This window comes from Stenella coeruleoalba (genome assembly GCF_951394435.1).
Source record: "Stenella coeruleoalba genome assembly, chromosome: 12".
Lineage (NCBI taxonomy): Eukaryota > Metazoa > Chordata > Mammalia > Artiodactyla > Delphinidae > Stenella > Stenella coeruleoalba.
Window position 1 is genome coordinate 19,875,615 of NC_137158.1, and position 13,781 is coordinate 19,889,395.

Sequence of the window (13,781 nt, forward strand, 5' to 3'; positions counted from 1 at the left end):
GATCTCCGGTCTGATGGGAATGACATCTCCACCTTGGTTTCTCAGTTCCATCCCTTTCTCCTTTTGATACTCATCTAGCCTATCTTGGTGGACCAAGTCCCAGGTCCTTACCTCTGGCAGATCTCAAAGGTGATTCAAAATGGGCACCTGCCCATCTTGCGAAGGGTTTGTGGATCCTCCTGAGAAGGCATGAAGCTCACTTAGCAGACTGATGCCTGCTACTTGACACTTGAACAAACCCCTCCCTCTTCCTCTGCCAGACTCCTGACTGATCATAAGATGAGACTGTCCAATCAGACTCAAAGGAATCAGATTTTATCCGGGGGTGGGGTGGAGGGGTCAAGCTTTCCTGATAATTTCAAGGAGACAACTAATCAAAAGGCACGGCGTAAGCAGGGACCAGCCTAAGACTGTCAACACAGGTCTTCAGGCCCTTTCTTGAAGTACTGGACCCACTCTAGCTCAGGGGAATACACGAGGTCTCTAAGGGATGTGCCCAGGTCATATCACATACAGAAGAGGACCGTTTTAGTCTTGCAATCTCTCCTTTTTATACTTAGCTGGTTACAGAGCTTAAATGCCTGTGACAGGGAGCCCTGCCCCAGAAGTTCACAAAGCCCATGTTTGTTTACCAGAAGCAATCCTAGGCAACCTAGTACCCAAGGCTAAACCTTTCCTTAGAGAAGAACTCTCCCACCAGGAATTCAATTACTTTGCTTGGCAGGGGACCTGTCATTAGCATCTTTACAAGGAGATTAGACCAAGATACCTTCTTTGTTTCCTAGGGGCACCTCTGTCCCTTTAATGAGGAGAGTGGGTTGCAGACCTGCTGTTGAATCTTGTCCTCCCAGAGATAAAGTGCCTCCTCCCTTGGAAAGCTGAGGGAGCCCTGCACTGGGGAATCCATGCTGAGATCAAATGTCACAGAGTCCATTTTTCTCGGCAAAGGAAAGCCATGTTCTGAGATCTCCCAAAACAGCAGTGAAAACCTTCTTTTCTGTTTGAAAACTACTGCCTGGGGATTTTTGCCCCCTCATTAGGTTTTGCTTATGTGCCAGACTTTGAGTTCCCTAAGCCATTATCACATCTTGTGAAAAGGAAGCAACCCAGCTCTAGAAAATGTTCTTGAGCACAGAGAAAAACCACAACATGGACATGAACTACGGCAAGCAGCGGCATTGTCTCCCTGGGAGAGGTTCTAGTTTCATGGAAAGCCTACTGGAAGCAAAACCCACTCAGATCTTGGGGTGAGGCTGTTTTTTTTATTTTTAATTTTTTAAAATTGAAGCATAGTTGATTTACCATGTTGTGTTAGCTTTTGGTATACAGCAAAGTGATGCAGATATAGATATATGTACATGTATACATATATGATGGAAAAGATACAGGATATAGCAAGACATTGAATATAATTCTCTGTGCTATGTAGTAGGTCCTTGTTGATTATCTATTTTATATATAGTTATGTGTATATTTTAATCCCTAAATCCTAATTTTATCCCCCTGCCCCCCACTTTCCCCTTTAGTAACCATAAATTTGTTTTCTACGTCTGTGAGTCTGCCTCTGTTTTATAAATAAGTTCATTTGTATCTTTTTTTTTTAATTTCCACGTACAAGGGATGTCATGATATTTGTCTGATTTACTTCACTTAGTATGATAATCTCTGGGTCCATCCATATTGCTGCAAATGGCATTATTTCGTTCTTTTTTATGGCTGAGTAATATTCTGTTGTATGTATATATGTACCACATCTTCCTTATCCATTCGTCTGTTGATGGACATTCAGGTTGCTTCCATATCTTGGCTATTGTAAATAGCGCTGCTACGAACATTGGGGTGCAGGTTTCTTTTCTTTTTTTTTTTTTAAATAAATTTATTTTTGGCTGTGTTGGGCTTCATTGCTGCACATGGGCTTTCTCTAGTTGCCGCTAGCAGGGGCTATTCTTTGTTGTGGTGAGCGGGCTTCTCATTGCGTGGCTTCTCTTGTTATGGAGCACGGGCTCTAGGCGCGGGCTTCAGTAGTTGTGGCTTGTGGGCTCTAGAGCACAGGCTCAGTAGTTGTGGTGCATGGGCTTAGTTGCTCCGTGGCACGTGGAATCTTCCCGGACCAGGGATCGAACCCATGTCGCCTGCATTGGCAGGCGGATTCTTAACCACTGCACCACCAGGGAAGTCCCAGGTATCGTTTTGAATTAGAGTTTTCTCTGGATATATGCCCAGGAGTGGAGTTGCTGGATCATATGGTAGTTCTATTTTTAGTTTTTTAAGGAACCTCCATACTGTTCCCTATAGTGGTTGTACAAACTTACATTCCCACCAATAGTATAGGAGGGTTCCCTTTTCTGGGGATGAGGCTGCTTTGAAGTAGGCCATCCTTGATTCCACTTTTCATGTGACTCTGGAATGGAAACAAAATTAGTTGTTACTTGTGAGGATTGGATGGCTGATGCCTTGTCACCAAGAGGAGCATGGACAGATTCGTTGACTTGCCCAGAGCAAAAATTACTTACTTTTGGACTCAGACTCAAAATTTCGTCTTTTCTCCACGAGGCCAAGACTGTGGCCATGTGATTACTGCCAACATCATGCACAGCTAGGTGTAACCGCTGCTGCCCTGATGAGTATTTACCTGTGACAGACACCATCCTAAACTCTTCACATAAGTGACCTCCTTCTAGTTGCAACAATCCTGGAGACAATGTTTATCCCCGTTTTGCAGATGAGGAAACTGAGGCACAGAAAAGTGAGTGGCAGAGCAGAGATTCGACCCTAGGGTCTCTCTAACTCGGCCCCTGCCTCCTCACTGCCTGCTGCAATTCTTCTCCTTCACTGCTCGGATCCCACCAAACAACTTCATTCCATTCATTGATTTTTAACTTTTTTTTTTCCCTCAGATGAACAAGGGTGAGCAATTATTTTGCCAGGGCACATACACTGTGAATTTCAAGCTCTCTTCAGGACTGGGCTTTTGCAGGGTTTCCCATCTGCCTAGATAGATGTGAGTTTCACATTGTTTTCACCTGACATCCTTTCCCTTCCACTGAATATTCCCTCTTTGTCATCTATTACATATAGTATATTACATGTAGTTTATAAATATATAGTCTATATTTTTATAAATATACATTTATGTTTATATATGTATGCATACATATGCATATGTATATGTGCATATATACATATGTGTGTGCATTTATATATATATATACACACACACATATACATACATATATACATATCTCCTCTCCTATTCTAGGTCTAATCTGGCTTTGCCCTCAGGTAATGAGGACTTGAGGAGGGAGCATGCTACCATCTTTTCATTAACTTCTCCCTCTAAAAAGAGACCTGCTAGAAACCTGCCAGGGAAAGATGTGTTTACTTTTCTTAATTTCCAAGTGCAGAGAATGCCTGTGACGTCCCAAGATGACTGCACTTCTGGGTAAATAAAATCCAGTGGTCATAATGGATTATACAATCCAGTTAAACTATTGGAAAGCAAAAGGGCAGCATTTCATTAATCATAACATACTGAAATCACTGAAAAAAATAATCATGCAATTCTCAAAATAACCAGTGATTGAAGGTGGAGATGAGGTCAGACCCCTGTTTTATCCAGACATCACTCCTACACATGGACCAGCATTTCTGTTGTACCAAGCATTTTTGTTATCCATACTCAGATCCTTATCTTACTCTTCTAGTTTCTTCGAAGTCATATGAAATGGCATAAGTTTCCATTTCTGAGGTACTGTAATTTCATGAAAACAGCATACTTTAGAAACACAATGTAAGAACAGCATTTGATATTTATGAGGTACGCTTCTGTATGAACAAATGTGGATAAAGCACTTGCTATGTGCTGGGCATGGAGTTTAAAAACATGGATAAAATACAATCAGCCTTTGAGAACTTCACAGCTTAGAAAAGAAAATATATGACGCTTGTAATGAGCACTGCTTCTGAGGTTTAACCTCTTTGCTATGTTAAAAATGCAGTAATTTTCAGGGAATTCAGGATGTGTTGCCCACTCGGGAAGTCTGAGTTGGGACAGCAGAAATCCAGGCCCACAGGTCAGGACGTGGCTTGCACGGAGCCCTGGGGCAGGGGCTCGTGAGGCTGGACTTTCCTCCTTCCCCATGACTCAAGGTGTGCTCCTGGGCCACTCACTGGACACTCTAAGCCTTTGCTTCTTGTGTGTAGCAGGGAGAATCCCTGATCCGCTCACCTCGTGCCATCATCGTGAGGTCATATATGAAAAAAACATTTTGAAGACTGTGTCAGGTATCTGTGACCTCCAGGAAGGCATTTTTTTTTCTTCCTGTTTTGCTCACTCTTGCATCCCTAGCATCTAAAACAATGCCCAAATCATGATAGATGCACGATGCATATTTATTGAATGAACGCACTCCATAATAAAAGAACTTGGCTTTTTGCTTTAAACTATTCCAAATTATGGTAATTGATTCTATTCTATTGTATAAAAGGAAAAACTCATTTTATATAACTTCTAGAGTCACCGCACCTCAGGGCTGGAAGTGCTCTTACACAGCACCCAGTAAGAGTTCCACAGCAAGTGCTTTCGCCCCAGATCCCAGCAGGATTTGATCCCTCATCTTTAGATCTTTACTCAGAAGCCATCTCCACGGTGAGGTCATCTCCGATCACCTGGTTTAAAACTACACACCCCCCCCATCAACATTTTCTGTGCCCTTCCTGAGTTAGTTCTTCTCTACAGCACGTGTCGCTATCCATATGGGACATGTACTTATTGGTTCTGTTGACTGCCTGTCTCTACACTAGAATATAGGCTCCAGGAGGCTATTTTCTCAGCGCCCAGATCAGTGTCCGGCATGGAATACGGACTCGATAAATATTTACTGTAAGGGAGGAGTGAGCCACGTAGCTAATTTGAAACCACGCCCGGCCCAGTCCCATCCTTTGGGGGCCCCGTTTGGGGGACATTTGACAGGGTGGGAGCCAGTACCAGGAGGCAGGAGGAGATAAATTTGAGGTAGTAATTAAAGTAGCACATGATGGAGGGTCCCAGCATAACTGAACTTGAACTCTACTGCTGAGGATTTTTCCTAACCCTCATCCATCCTGCATCACTCCTTCTCGCTCAGCTCTTGGGCTCCTGTCACTCAAAGTTGGCCAAGGGGACGCACTGCCCAGCCGGGAGGGCGAACAATTCTCTCCGGTCCCTTTCCCTTCCTCGCGGCAGGCTCTCATCCAGACGGTGCGAGAGCGCCCCCGGGCGCAGAGGGTTCCGCAGAGCTCGCTCCTCCCGGCCCGGCGCCCTCGGGCTCGTGGGGTGGGGCCGGGGGAGGCCCCGCGCCCCGCGCCCCGCGAAGCCTCCGCCGTAGGTCGGGAGCGCGCGTCCCCGCCGCACCGCGGCGCCGGGAGCCACCCACCGGCCAGGCGGCTGGAGGCGGCGGCGGCGGCGGCGGCGCTCACGCACCTTGCAGGAGCCGGTAACCGCCGGCGGGACGGGGCGCCGCGGGCGTGCGCCTCCAGCTCCCACGGTCGGGCTCGCTGGGGTTTGGGGCTGGTTTTTAGTTTGGCGGAATTGGGGAGTGGGAGCGGGGAGGGGAGATCTGGGGCTCGAGGGTGCCCAGGGCAAGAGTGCGGGCCCGTGGAGAGCACCCAAGTTCAAAGCCTTCTTCGCAGCGGAATGATGTGCGTGTCCTGCGCTAGGGCGTCGGAAAAGGATGAAAGCGCGGCGCTTGGGGCTAGGGTGGGCTTCCTCCGCTCGCTCCCGCTTACTGACCAGTCACACCTTCTCCCGCCCGGGGGGAGAACGGCCAGCCCCGATGTGCCCGGCAAGCGAGAGAGCCCCCCGACCCGGGCGCGGGGGACCTGCTGGTCCAGGAGGAGCGCGCTGCCCGCAGCCCTCGGGTGCGGGCCCCCTGCCTTGGGCCGGGCTCTGGGAATGATGCCGGCTTGACGGTTGGTTAATTCATTTCGTTTGCGCTGGGGCGCCTGCCTGCAGGTCATTTTACTGATTAGAGGGAAATATCGGTTTCGTTTTTCTCCGTTTCCATCCTTTCTGCGTAATCAATTGAGGAAGACAAAGAGTCGCCTCATTAGAAACTTGTTCGGAGGCTTTGTGGTTTCCGCCGCGGTTTAGATGACATGGGCAATCCCAGATAATACTGTGGATTTCATCTGACGAAAACGAAACCTTCTGTGGTGTTCAGAAAGCAAAGGGAGCCTGGGGGGAAATGTCCCTGCTACTCCAGGGAGGAGAAGGGAACTCCCACGTGTAAGTTAATTCTCATGAAAACCCTAGAGGTAAGTGGTCGTATTTCCAGTTTACATGTGAAGAAAATTAGGTTGAGATATTAAGTTTTCCCAGTTGAATCCCCCAGTTAATAGTGGGGAGGACTGGAAACTAGGACTGTGAGCCAGTGGCCCTTAGGTACATCGCTTGGGGGCGCATCACTGAGAACGCAGGCAGGAAAGGCCCCCGGCTGTAAGGATTGGGTCCAGACTGCAGGAGAGGCTGCCGGGAGCTGGGGTGCCCAGCAATAAAGAGTTTTGTTCGAATCGGGAATATCATCCAGTGTTTATGGAAGATGAGGTGATATTAACAGGTGACAGGGGAAGGCTGAGTTGCTACCAATAGATTTCCTTCTTTTCATTGTGAGGAGAGCAGCCCAAATCCCTTTAAGAGGATCTGGAAACCCTGACACCAGGCTGGATTGTTCAAGGCCCAAATAGCAGGCATCCTAGAGCAGGGAAAGCGTTCACAGTCCCTCAGAGCAGGCTTGAGAAATGAGAGCAGAGCCAGCAGACTTCAAAAGAAGGAAACACTGAATCCCGGCAGCCCTCCAGAGCAAATTCTTAGAGAAGCTAGCTCAAGACCTAGGAAAGGAGAATTTACAAATTCAATGTATGCCAAGCGGACTTCTTTCTCTTTTCTGTCAACCTACTGGGGCTGTAGATTGGTGCATGCCATGTCCACTGTGGGCTGTGACTCTAGTGAAATGCTATCAGTGCAGTGAGTTGCACCAGCATTTTTTAAAACATGAAATTCAATAGAAGGGAAGAGAACGCATCAGAGTGCATTGTATGTGCAAGGGCAGGTATTGTTTTATGAATCGTGGGTGTGTGTGTGTGCAGTGTGTGTCCTTTATCGTACTACCTCTGCATGGGCGTGCATACCTAACCCCGGCTGCCCCATTGTTTCTTCCAGGCTAACTTCATCTGCTCACAGTGGGGGGCTGTCTTTTACCTTGCAAATAATATCATCAACACCTTCTGGAAAATGTAACCTTCCTCCTTCCCATTTCTCTAGGCCCCCAGGTGTTGAGGTATTTTGCCAATCGGAATTCTCAGTCCCCTCCCCCCTCCCCATCATGGATGATCTAAAGTGTGTCCTGCCTTTGCAGAGGCGTTTTACGAAATATCATACTATCCCTAAGGATAAGGTGTGGGAAGAGCGGACACACCACAAGGCGTCGTCCCTGAGTCTGCATCTCCTGGTGTCACTCATCAGGAGAGAGACATAGAGGGGCCATTTATCAGAGCTGTGGCAGTTACAGATCTGGGAGGATACTCTCCGAGACCCATTTTATCTCTGGACAAGAGATAATAATACTAGAATGTTTTGGCTCACAGTAGGGTTGAAGGTCCTGTTCTGCATTTGGGTTCAAAGACTCAATGAAAAAAAGTAAAGGATGGGGTGGCCCCGTTAAGCAGTTCATGTGAGAGAAGAAACCTGAGGGTCTTAATGGCCCACCAGGCCGAAATGAACCATCGTGTGAAGTAGCTGCTCAATAGCAAACGTGGGTTGTGATAGCAGTGATAAGGACGGGCCTTTTTAAAAAATAGATATTCTCATGGAGCTTATTACGTGCCAGGCAGAGTTATGTTTTGTAATTTTTTCTCAATCCTGTAGCACCCCCATGAAGCAGGGAATATAATTATCACCATTCCCATTGAACAGATGATGAAACTAAGGCACAGAGGGATTAAGTATTTGGTCCAAGATTACGTAGAGGATCTATGAGATGCTAAAATGATGGATGTTTTTTAAAAGTCTCGGTTTAATTATTGCTAGTGTCTGTGTTACCCAGATCTATGTAATTTTCCCCTGCCTAGAGAACATTGGTACATTTCATAACCCTTCAAGTGAAAATAATTTATAAGGCTCCAGTAATTATTCTCCCTAAAGGTGCGCTTGTTTTCCTCATGTGTGTACTTGGGAACAGCAAAAACAGCAATTAAAGGCAAAGGTGGGGCAGCTGAGGGAGCTGCTTCCTTAAGGATTGGCTCTGAATTTGCCTGGTTGAATAAGAAAAAAAAAATAATTAGGAGATGAGTGAGGGTATTGGTTATAAACATTACCTGTCTTTCTCCTAACCTTTGTGTAGATTTTTCCAGAAAATATAATTTTATCTTCTGTTAAAAAAAAAAGGAAAAAAACCAGAAATTTATGATGAAGATCTGAAAATCTGGAAACTACTAGAAACTATATCATGTAAACCTACATATATTCCTACCAGAGCTTCTTTAAAATTTCCACTAAATTACCTCAACAGGCGAGGAGAGTTATCCCGTTTTTCTGGGAGTCCAAAGCGGAGGCCAAGGCTGCCAGAAGCAAGTAGATGTTTATCCATGAGCTTCCATTTGATATTTGCAGTTTACTTTGTAATGTGTCTGCACTTTTTTAATATAAAAATGTCTTCCAAGTTTTCTCTTAAAATTGATGCTCCAGGAGGTTGAACCAGGTATGACCCAAGATTTGGGGGCTATTTGACACCCTCAGTCCTAGGCAAGCAGAGGGGAGACCTAGGAGGGATTAGATCGTTAGAAAATGATCATTAGAAGGTGTAGCTTTCCTGCTGCTCTGTCTCCAGCTCTTAAACCACTGCTTTAGTTTAAATTTCCTTTTCTGTAGAGCAGAGATTGAAATACCTGGTCCCCTTCCTTTCTTGCTTGTTTGTCAAAGGAATGATTCAGCTCAGGGCTGTAAGGAACAGTGTGTGCTGCTTGGAGATAGAGTCCATCAGCAGTAAATACAAAGTAAGCTTGTTTGCCAAATCGTCCTCAAAGTGATTTAAGAGATGGCCAATCTCGCTCTCCTTAGTCTTATTCCTGCCAGGTGTTTCAAAAATTCCACTAATTAAAATGGAAAGGGTAGTTGTTTCCCTAGTGCCATTAAAATGTTAATTCATCTGGCCGTCATGCTTTATACTAGCATCTATATAAATCAGTATGAGGGTTCAGTAAGAGGCACTAAGGGAGTCTGATTTATACCGTCTCGTTATTAAAATGACAGATTTAAGTAATCCATGTGATGGGATTTGAGAAAAGGGAGAGAGTCCTCGGAGGCTGAGATAGTTGGACAGAATTCCATGGGGGAAACGGTGACTGAGCCCTACCCTCAAAGGTAGGCAGGAGTCTGGAGAGTGGGAGATGGCAGTGCAGGCTGGCAGGTGGGACAGAGTGGGCAGAGACTCAGAGGGCCATCTCTGAGGGTCCCCCCCCCAGGTTCCTCTGCCATAATGAGCCCTTCCTTTCTTTTCTTTTTTTTTTTTAACTGTGTGTGTTTGCGTGTGTGCAAGCACGTGTGTGTGTGATGATGCTTATTTATTTATTTATTTATTTTGCGGTACGCGGGCCTCTCACTGCTGTGGCCTCTCCCGCCGCGGAGCACAGGCTCTGGACGCGCAGGCCCAGCGGCCATGGCTCACGGGCCCAGCCGCTCCGCAGCATGTGGGATCCTCCCGGACCGGGGCACGAACCCACGTCCCCTGCATCAGCAGGCAGACTCCCAACCACTGCGCCACCAGGGAAGCCCAGCCCTTCCTTTCTTAATGACTGTTTGCACCTGCTATCTGTTTGTGTCATCAGGCTTTCCTGATGCTTCCCAACCTGTGTGTGTTTGTGTGTGTTTAAGAGGGTGAAATTCAGCAGGGGAAAGCATGGTTCTAAATTCAAGCCTGAATTCTCTGAATTCTTTGAGGGTACAGGCCTGGACTTTTTAACCGCCACTAAATCACTCAAAGTCAAGCTCACAGTGTTGAGAATATCCTTGTTGGGCTGAATTGGCTCATATACTGATTTTAACATGTTCATGTTCTTTCTCCTTGAAGGACATGGTGATGAGGCCGTGATAAATGTAGTGGCTAAAGATGGCATATAGTGGGATAGATTAATGGCGTTTGGTTTTCTTTCCAAAAATGTATTTGTTATTTGGTGAGAGTGATTGGCATAAAGTAAGTTATTTTTAATGGCTTTTCTAGGAGAGTTTGTCTAACTAACTCATCAAAGAGAACATTGGTTTTAAAAAATTACTTTCAGCAGCTGTATTAGTATGCTAGGACCACTGTAACAAAATACCTGAATCTGAGTGGCTTCAACAACAGAAATTCATTGTCTCACAGCTCTGGAGACTGGAAGTCCAAGATCAAGGTGTCAGCAGGGTTGGTTTCCTCTGAGGACCGTAAGGGAAGGATCTGTTCTGGTCCTCTCTGTTTACCTTATAGATGACCGTCTTTCTGCTGCCTCTTCACCAGATTGTCCCTGTGCATGAATGCTCCTGGTGTCTCTCTGTGTGTCCTAATCGCCTCTTCTTATAAGGATACTAGTCAGGTGGCATTAGGGCTCATCCCAACAGCCTCATTTTAACTTAAGTACCTCTTTAAAGACTCTGTTTCCAAATATAGTCACATCCAAAGGTATTGGGAGCTAGGATTTCAACCTATAAATTTTGGGGGACACAACTCAGCCCATAGTAGGACCTTATCCATATTGTACTGCACACACACACACACACACACACACACACACACACACATACGTACACACACAGTTTTCACAAACACACACACATCATTGAGTTTGTGATGCAAGTGGAAAGCAACTCAGTCTTTTATTAAGCCCTAGAGTCATAGGTGTGGAAGGGAATTTCACTACAGCTCTTTTAGTCCTTTCTCTTTGCTGTCAGAGAGAGTGAATATTTAAGCCATTCCAGGTAGCTATCACATGAGTGCAGTGGCCAGAGGCAATGTAGTGCACACCTGCCTGGAACTGTCTGCTTGCTGTGAAAATACTGATGCCAGACAGCCGACTTTCCTTTCTTGCAGAGGACTATTTTTATTGTGAGATTATAGCTCTCATACTTGGAGGGTGCTTAAAATAACTTTTTGTCTATGAATTAATAATTGTTAATGATAGTTGTTTTTTACACATTTCCTTACTTGGCAAAATATAAACGTCAGCATTCCAATTTTCCGGGTCCGTGAAATCCAGCTGGTCTCCAGGAAGCATTTCCCAGAGACTGGAGCCGGTTTTATGAGATTGAGGCACTTCCTTTTTGTCCTGGGGAAGCAACAGACTTTAAATGTAATGCATGAGAAGGCCCTGGAAGCTTCGGAAGAATAACTGGTGGTGGACTTATGCTGAAATGCAGTGGGCTAATGACAGGGACCATAGGAGGTGAAACTTACAGAAAGGAGAGACTGGGAAGCAGGACTAGTCTATTTCCAGGACTAGCCGTTGGCGGACCACGGCTGGCACAGCATAAATATTCTGCCAGCTTCTCCCTGGCATAGGGAAGCCTGATTCCTCACAGCCTGGACAGAGTATTCCTTTTACTTGGCAAGAAGGTGCCACAAGGGCTCTTGAACAGAGCAAAGCTGGATCCTTGAAGGTTGGCCGTGGAGGAAGGACCCACACGGGGAGGGTGCCTGGATGTCCCAGCACCGTCTTTTGTCCCCTGGGGTGGTCTTTTACTTTGGGGAGCTCACAGTTACCCTCCCCCAGCCCTAGTACATTGGTCAGGAAATGTTGATTTTTATTACTATTCTTTTCTTATTTAAAAAATTTTAGAACATTTTGTGAGTGAAATATACACAACATAAAATGCACCATCTTTAAGCGCACAAGTCAGTGGCGTTAGGCGCGTTCACAGCGTTGTGCAGCCATCACCACCATTCGTCTCTAGAAGTTTTTCATCTTCCGAAACTGAAACTCTGTGTCCATTAAACAAAAACTCTCCATTCCCCGCTTCTCCCAGCCTCTGGCAACCACCGTTCTACTTTCTGTCTCTATGCATCTGAGTGTTCTAGATACCCCGTGTAAGTAGAACCATGCAATATCTGTTCTCGTGTGTCTGGTTTGCTTCACTTAGCGTAATATTTGGAAGGCTCATCCACGTTGTAGCGTATGTCTGAATCTCCTCCTTTTCTAAGGCTGAATCATATTCCGTTGCACGTATGTACGACACTTTGTTTATCTGTTCATCCAGCCGTGTACATTTGGATTGCTTCCTCCTTCTGGCTGTTGGGAATAAGGCTGCAATGGCGAGGTGCCAATATCTCTTGGAACTCCTGCTTCTGTTCTTTGGGGTATATACCCTGAGGTGGAAATGCTGGGTCATAAGGTATTCCATATTTACATTGTGGAGGAAGCCACTATGCTATCTTTCATAGCAGCCGCACCATTTTATCTTCCTAACAACAACACACAAGCGTTCCAATTTCTCTGCATCCTTGCTAACACTTAACTGTTTTCTGGTTTGGGGTTTTTTGTTTGTTTGATGATAGCCATATTCAAATGGGTGTGAAGTGTTATTTCATGGTGAAGCACCAATTTTTAAAAAAAAATAAATTTATTTATTTTGGGCTGCATTGGGTCTTCGTTGCTGCGTGTGGGCTTTCTCTAGTTGCAGCGAGTGGGGGCTACTCTTCGTTGCGGTGCACAGGATTCTCATTGCAGTGGCTTCTCTTGTTGTGGAGCACGGGCTCTAGGCACGCGGGCTCAGTAGTTGTGGTGCACGGGCTCTAGAGCACAGGCTCAGTAGTTGTGGCGCATGGGCTTAGTTGCTCCATGGCATGTGGGATCTTCCCAGACCAGGGCTCGAACCCATGTCCTCTGCATTGGCAGGCGGACTCCCAATCACTGCGCCACCAGGGAAGCCCTGAAGCACTGCTTTTTGATAGCTGGTTCTTTGACTTGACTCAAGTAATTTTAAAAAATTAATTTATTTTTAAATTAATTTCATTGGAGTATAGTTGATTTACAATGTTGTGTTAGTTTCAGGTGCACAGCAAAGTGATTCAGTTATACATATACATATATTCATTCTTTTTCATTGTAGTGCTGCAATGAACATTGTGGTACATGACTCTTTTCCAATTATGGTTTTCTCCGGATGCATGCCCAGGAGTGGGATTGCAGGATCACACGGTGGCTCTATTTTCAGTTTTCTAAGGAACCTCCATACCGTTCTCCATAGTGGCTGCACCAATTTAGATTCCCACCAACAGTGCAGGAGGGTTCCCTTTTCTCCACACCCTCTCCAGCATTGTAGTTTTGATTTGTGCTTCTCTGATATTTAGTGATGTTGAGCATCTTTTCACATGCTTTTTGGCCATCTGTATGTCTTCTTTGGAGAAACGTCTATTTAGATCTTCTGCCGTACTTTTATGGAAGGCTCAGGAGTAAAGCAAAAATAAATGGTAATAGGAACCCAAAAAAACCTAATTATAAGAGAGGAGTCAACTTGGGATTCTACTGGTGTCCTCAACATGCCTAGACTATTTTGAAGTCCAGACCAAGAAAAGCAAGGTCCAGAAAGAGACAGGAGTTCCCTAAGCGGATGACGTTTCCATGGTGGGGACACCAACCCCACCACCAGTGAGAGTGTCCTCACTTTGTGGCTGCAACAGGGCATCCGTGTTGGGATACAAGACAAACAGCGGGGCATCCTGTCTAGTGTGCAGTGGGGTATATTATGTAACATGAGTCCTTTGCCCTAATTCCACATT

General features: G+C 45.7%; 1 protein-coding gene across 2 annotated transcripts in view; it reads left to right on the forward strand.

Annotated features, from left to right (window-relative positions):
• Positions 1-13,781, forward strand: part of MRAP2 (melanocortin 2 receptor accessory protein 2) — a 99,900-nt gene that overhangs the window by 39,538 nt on the left and 46,581 nt on the right. The window contains exon 1 of one of the 2 annotated variants that reach the window (XM_079939247.1): positions 5,464-5,525. The exons of the other annotated variant lie outside the window; for it this stretch is intronic. The gene's annotated coding sequence lies outside the window, so the exon portion shown is untranslated. Of the gene's footprint in view, positions 1-5,463; positions 5,526-13,781 lie in introns of those variants that run through there. 2 annotated transcript variants of the gene reach the window in all.